The sequence below is a fragment of the Limulus polyphemus genome, unplaced genomic scaffold (assembly GCF_000517525.1).
Source record: "Limulus polyphemus unplaced genomic scaffold, Limulus_polyphemus-2.1.2 Scaffold2198, whole genome shotgun sequence".
Lineage (NCBI taxonomy): Eukaryota > Metazoa > Arthropoda > Merostomata > Xiphosura > Limulidae > Limulus > Limulus polyphemus.
The window spans coordinates 71528-78360 of NW_013667808.1; the positions used below are offsets into that span (position 1 = coordinate 71528).

Here is a 6833-nt window from a genome sequence, read left to right on the forward strand (position 1 = left end):
TGTGTAGTACTCTAGAGGGACAACCGCACCCCAAATCCTTGTTTAGATAACAGCAGAACTTTTACTGGAATAATAAACCCACAATATGTCGATAGGGAAGACCCCCTCCGATTTTGTCACCCTATTTACGTCACCACAGATTAGATATATTGCTCTCACAGTTTATGTACGATCGCATTCTTTGTCTCGGGGCTGTTACGTATTGACAAAAGCTTTAATTTTATGAGCAGCGCTCTCTTATCAGGTCTTTACACCTGTTATCAGTCTAACATCAAGCTTAAATAACATTGCAGAGAGAAGTGTACTTTCCAAAGAATTGGCAACGGTGACTTGCTCAAGAGTTTTGTTATTTACAAGAAATGTCACAGTGGCTGAACGGTTTTTGAAAGAGCAAGGTGAATAAACATAGACCTGCATAGAACACGACGAAAGACGGGCCTAATCTTTCTATACGAACCAACATTCCAAACAAAAATTATGCACAAAGTAAACTGTGCATTTTTCAGGTAATCCTTTCATGAATAGAGTTTCCTGTAGTACCTGAACCTGTTTTGTCTACCGGTCACTCATGAGACTAGAGAAAGAAATTACCACACAAACTTGCAGATCTATGAAACTTCGGACCACCAAACCTGAAAACCATAATGGTAAAGATGTTTCTGGTATCAAAAATACAAAACTGCTCAATTTCTTATAACATATTCGTATTTATTGGCCATAGACAGTATACTAAATCCTAGTGTTGCATATAGTCTTTTAGTCCTACCGGTGCATGTCAGAAATAATGGTTTATGTATAATTAAGCACAAAGCTACACAATGGGCTGTCTGTGCTCTGCCCACCACGGGTATCGAAACCCGGTTTCTAGCGTTGTACGTCCGCAGACATACCGCTGTGCTACTGGGGGCCAGAAATATTGGATCGTGTTTTCTAGAAAACGTCTAAAATGGGAATGGGAATGGGTGTATTCTAAAGTCAAAAAGAGTATGTTATTTATCAAGCCATTAAAAGTGCTCCTAATGATATTCCAAGACACATATGATCAACAGAAAACAAGAAGAGCGCTTTCACAAAGTTTCTTTAATGTGGCCGGGGTATGGCCAAGTGGTTAGCGCTTCCAAACTATAGATCCAACGATTCACATTTTGCATCCCATTGCTGTAAACGCCTCTCCACGTTTTGGGGCCGCGAGTGCGCTATAATAGTGGCGGTTAAAATCTCACTGTTCGGTCCGATAAGAGTAGTCTAAACGTAGATAGTATGTTCTGGTGACTGACTAGCCGCTGCCTTCCCTTTAGTTTATCAGCTCAAAGTTGGGAATAGCTGAACGCGGACAGCCTTATTGTGTAGCTTTGCAAGAAATCCAACGAACAATTTCTGTAAAGGGGACGCAAATTACCTATTATTTGTTGTTGTTGTTTGTAGTTAAGCACAAAGCAACACAAAGGGCTATATCTGCTCTGCCCACCACGGGTATCGAAACCCGGTTTCTAGCGTTGGTTTTGACAGCTTCATACCATAACCATAGTTGAGTTAATGACGTCAGAGTCTAAAGGTAAGTTTTGTATCACAAGCAGATACCGATCGTTTAAAACTTTATAGCCTTTATAATTCAAAACGGTTGAACCTGGTATGGTCTGGCGATTAAGGCATTCGACTCGAAATCCCACTAAGTGTTGATAAAAGAGTAACCCAATAGTTGGTGGTGTTGACTAGCTGCCTTTCCTCTAGTCTATCACTGCTAAATTAGGGACGGCTAGCACAGATAGTCCTCGTGTAGCTTTGCTCGAAATTCAAAGTAAACTAATTAAACGGTAGGGAACATTCCAGGTGTTGGTAACAACTGAAATGTTAGTAATTACTATTAGTTTATATTTCTAACGCGCTTTACAATTTGAAGAGGAATTGCAGTGTAAGTTTTATAATAAAAATACATATTATATATTTGTATACAGTAAGCGCGAGAACGAGCCTAAAGCCTGAATTATCCATGTTATTTAAAAATCTATAGTCATTTTTTTACTTTTGCTCTATATTTGCGAAGTCTGGAAAGGTCTATTTGTTAGAGAACTTGTCTCGCTATCTTATGATCGCGAGCTCGAATCCTGTAACCGAACATGCTCGCCCTTTTCAGCCTTCGGGTGTTATAATGTCACGGTCAATTATGTTATTCTTTGATAAAAGAATAGCCCCCAATATTTACGGCAGGTGGTGTTGACTATCTTGCCATTCCGTCTAGTTTATCAGTTCAAAATTAGAGATGGCTAGAAGCAGATAGATCTCGAGCAGCTTTGCGCGAAAATTTAACAAAGAAACAAGTTCCATAATTGTCCTTTACTGTAAGTTAGCCATAACTATCCTGTTATAAAAAAATGTAATGTTCACGATGAAAACAGAAAATGTGTATACAGAGGTGCGCAAAAATAAAGCTGCCATTTCCGAAACTTTGAAACGAAAGGTTAATAACAATCATGTCACCAAACGTCTTATAAAATGGCAATGCAGAACGTGCGCCGAAACACGCTCTGAATAAGAAAAAAATCCAACAATTTTACTTTTTACTCCGGAAGAAAGATGGCGTGTTTTTTTTTTATATTGTCCAGGATGAGTTATTTAAAATTTGAAAGATAAATAAATATATACGAAGATAAGTGTCCCCCGATGGGACAGTGGTAAATTTACGAACTTACAACGCTAAAAATCCAGGGTTCGATTCTCCGCGATGAACACAGCAGATAGCCCAAAGTGGCATTGCTAAAAAAAAAACAACAAACAGACGAGGATAATTTAAAAAAATAAACGCATCTCTACATTAATACCTAACCGATTACCTTTAGAAATTACCAATGTTAAACAATATAACATCTTTGAGGTCAAAATAAGTGACATTTCATTATTTATTCACAATAATATTAATTTCAAAAATATTGTTATGACATGTCACACACTATTGACCATTGTACAGTAGTGCACGTGTTTTTCAAGTAACATTTATATTATTGTGTCGATTTAATTAATTAAGAAACCAGATGCAAATTAATCTTTTTTTCAGTAATCATGACGTCCTAATAAACGAGTTTTCCGAAACCTATGCCCCCCAGTAGCACAGTGGTATGTCTGCGGGCTTACAACACTAGAATTCGGGTTTCGATACCCGTGGTGGGCAGAGCACAGATAACCCATTGTGTAGCTTTGTGCTTAACTTCAAAAACAACAACCGAAACGTTGAAAAAATTAAAATATTCTATTTTCTGAAGTGTAGTTAAGTATTGTTTATGTATAACTACATCACAAACTCTCCAATGTTCGTTACGCAAACCGAAACCTCGAAAATATTACTTTTTTCCGTGTTGTTAACTATATACTCAAATTGTGGTTATTTAGATGGTCTGATGAAATATAAGCTATCACATAAATAATTTAAAAGTAGTATACATTAATAAAGATATATATAAATTAATAATTTATCATTTCCACTTTTGATTGTTTGTTTGTTTGTTTTTTAAGTTAAGCACAAAGCTACACAATGGGCTATCTGTGCTCTGCCCACCACGGGTATCGAAACCCGGATTCCACTTTTGAACGGAGCAATAAATTTAATTTTAGTATTTATAATTTATCTAGCTATTTTTATAGTAAGTGTTTCTTAAAACTTAGGCCCGGCATGGCCAGGTGGTTAGGGCGCTCGACTCGCAATACGGCTGAAAGGGCGAGCATGTTTGGTGTGATGAGGACCAGGGATGGGGGCACTATAATGTGACTGTCAATCCCACTATTCGTTGGTAAAAGAGTAGCCCAAGAATTGGCGGTGGGTGGTGTCTAGTCTTACACTGCTAAATTAGGGATGGCTAGCGCAGATAGCCCTCGTGTAGCTTCGCGCGAAATTCAAACAAACAAAATTCTTAAACCTAAATTATTAAAAAAAAAATTAAATATACAAATCTAAAAAAAAATCTTGATGAGTATAATAAAATAATCTTTTGTCCCGATTCTTTAAAATCCTGGAATAACAACCTGTAAACTTGTAAAGAGCTTGTTTTTCAGATAACGGTGAAGTCTCTATACGTTTAATACGAGCATTTCTATTAAGGTAAATAAAATAACGACCTATATTTCCAGGATATGTCATTATTAGCTCAATATTACTGCTTGTCAGGAGCTATCGATGTCCTACAAGTTCACTAATCCAGAGTTTTAACGGAGTTAGTGAACTTTTAGAATATCGATAGCTCCTGACGAAGTTGTAATAGCGAAATATTTAGCTAATAATAACACGTCCTGGAAATATAGGTCGTTATTTTATTTATCTTAATAGAAATACTAATCTCAGTTTGCCCCCCCTAAAAAAAAAGAAGAGAGAATGCAGTGAGTATTTATGTTTGCGTTGCTTCATCTTATTCACTACTTTATTTGAACAGTTAAACTTTTAATGTATGGTTGCTTGTGTTCGTTTTAAACCTATCTTAGACAGAACATTACTTTGATTAAGCTGTACACTTTTTGTTTATTTGCCTGCAGGATTTCGCCCAAAACTATCTGCGCAACCCGTTCCTAATTTATAAATTATAGACTAGAGGGAAGGCAGCTAGATAACACTCGCCACCAACTCTTGGTCTATTCTAATACCAACAAAAAAACACAAAAAAAAACGGGATTGACCATCACACTATAACGCGAGTACGATCCGAGATGTGATTCGAACCCGCGATCCGCAGATTAGCTGTGCATTGTTCTTAGTTTTGTAATATATTTTGATGTTGAAATATTTATAGCCTAAAAATAATTTTAGTGACAAATGTTAAACTGTGCCTTAAAGAGCTAGGTGCGGCCAAGCGATCAGTATATCCAGACTTTAATGGTTCGCGTCACATTGCCGCACAAACGCGCTCCGCATTTTGTGGTCGCAGGTGGGCTATAAGAGAGAGACATTCAAATCCTACTGTTCGGTCAGACAAGAGTAGACCAAGAGATGGTTATGGATGGTATTGACTAACTGCCTTCCCTCTAGTGTATCAGTTCCAAATTAGGAACGTAGTTTTACGCGAACGTTTTAAAACAAACAGATTTATGTCGTAAAACAAGTCAACGGGATTATGCTAAGCACATTAAGGACACTCATTTAAATAAAATACATTTGTATTTGGCTGGAGTCTAACAGAAATTATATGTTGCCTTAATTAACAATGGATTTTTATAACGCTGCAATTCAGGATTCGAGCCTTGCGATGAGCACAGAATAGATAACCTATTGCGCAGCTTTATGTTAAAAAAACAATCAATCATTCGAATAAAAAAAAAAGGAAAGTTGAAAAGAAAACTAATCATTACGTTTTAAGTATTTTCTTGCATGTATTTATTTTGTTTTAGATAGTTTCGTGACGTCTACAAATGAAACAGGAGTCGTTTATACGTTGAGCTACCTCAATCTTAATACATAAAGTACTATTGGTACAGCCATATAATTTTACCAGAAAACAAAATTGCACAACGATAATCATCTTAATATAAAAACAAAATCATAAAACAAACGTATTATCTATTAAGCTGCTAGATGGAGCCACAAGAAACACTACCGTATAAGTTCTGATGATATATAAAGAATGAGGAAACAAAATTACAATTTCTCAGGTTTAAGAGATCGAAATTATTTTTGGCGTCGATTTTACGATAATAATTATTAAAATAAAAACATTTTTTGTTGTATATCTTAGAGTTAAAATGTATTAAATTATTATTTGATCACACATATGATTTATGTTTATTACTTAGGGAGCCTGACTACAACCAATGAGAAAACAACAACCAAATAAAAAGACAGAATCATGATAGATATATGTTCTTATACGTAATGAATTATCTTGACCTTTCAAGTTATCCCATCTTATCTGAAGGTGAGATAGAGATAGTGGACAACGTTTTGCCACATCTAATGATCATAGTTTTTATTTGCGGCACTACAAAATCCGATAAAGAAGAAGAAACTAGGATGTTAGAAATATTTTTGTACTACGATTAATCAGGTCAAGGATTGATCCCAGGGAAGTCAGCTGTATGTATGTATATAGGTTAATTGCATTACCTAAGGACATCTTAACCTTTATAATATACTGTTAAAAAATAACAACTTGTATCTAAAACAACACAGCTCCATTTCTAGGAGTAATCAGTGATTGTTGTAGTTAGTTTACTAGGACTAGTCAGCGATTGTTGTAGTTAGTTTACTAGGACTAATCAGTGATTGTTGTAGTTTGTTTACTAGGACTAGTCAACGATTGTTGTAGTTAGTTTACTAGGACTAGTCAGCGATTGTTGTAGTTAGTTTACTAGGACTAATCAGTGATTGTTGTAGTTTGTTTACTAGGACTAGTCAACGATTGTTGTAGTTAGTTTACTAGGACTAGTCAGCGATTGTTGTAGTTAGTTTACTAGGACTAATCAGTGATTGTTATAGTTAGTTTACTAGGACTAGTCATTGATTATTGTAGTTAGTTTACTAGGACTAGTCAGTGATTGTTGTAGTTAGTTTACTAGGACTAGTCAGTGATTGTTATAGTTAGTTTACTAGGACTAGTCATTGATTATTGTAGTTAGTTTACTAGGACTAATCAGTGATTGTTGTAGTTAGTTTACTAGGACTAGTCAATGATTGTTGTAGTTAGTTTACTAGGACTAATCAACGATTATTGTAGTTAGTTTACTAGGACTAATCAGTGATTGTTGTAGTTAGTTTACTAGGACTAGTCAATGATTGTTGTAGTTAGTTTACTAGGACTAGTCAGTGATTGTTGTAGTTAGTTTACTAGGACTAGTCAGTGATTGTTATAGTTAGTTTA

General features: G+C 35.6%; 1 long non-coding RNA gene across 2 annotated transcripts in view; it reads left to right on the forward strand.

Annotated features, from left to right (window-relative positions):
- Positions 1-5945: 5945 nt before the first annotated feature.
- LOC111087473 overlaps positions 5946-6833 on the forward strand; it is a 128903-nt gene continuing 128015 nt past the window's right edge. For both annotated transcript variants that reach the window (XR_002612145.1, XR_002612144.1), the window contains exon 1: positions 5946-6053. This is a non-coding gene — a long non-coding RNA (uncharacterized LOC111087473). The remainder of the gene's footprint in view (positions 6054-6833) is intronic.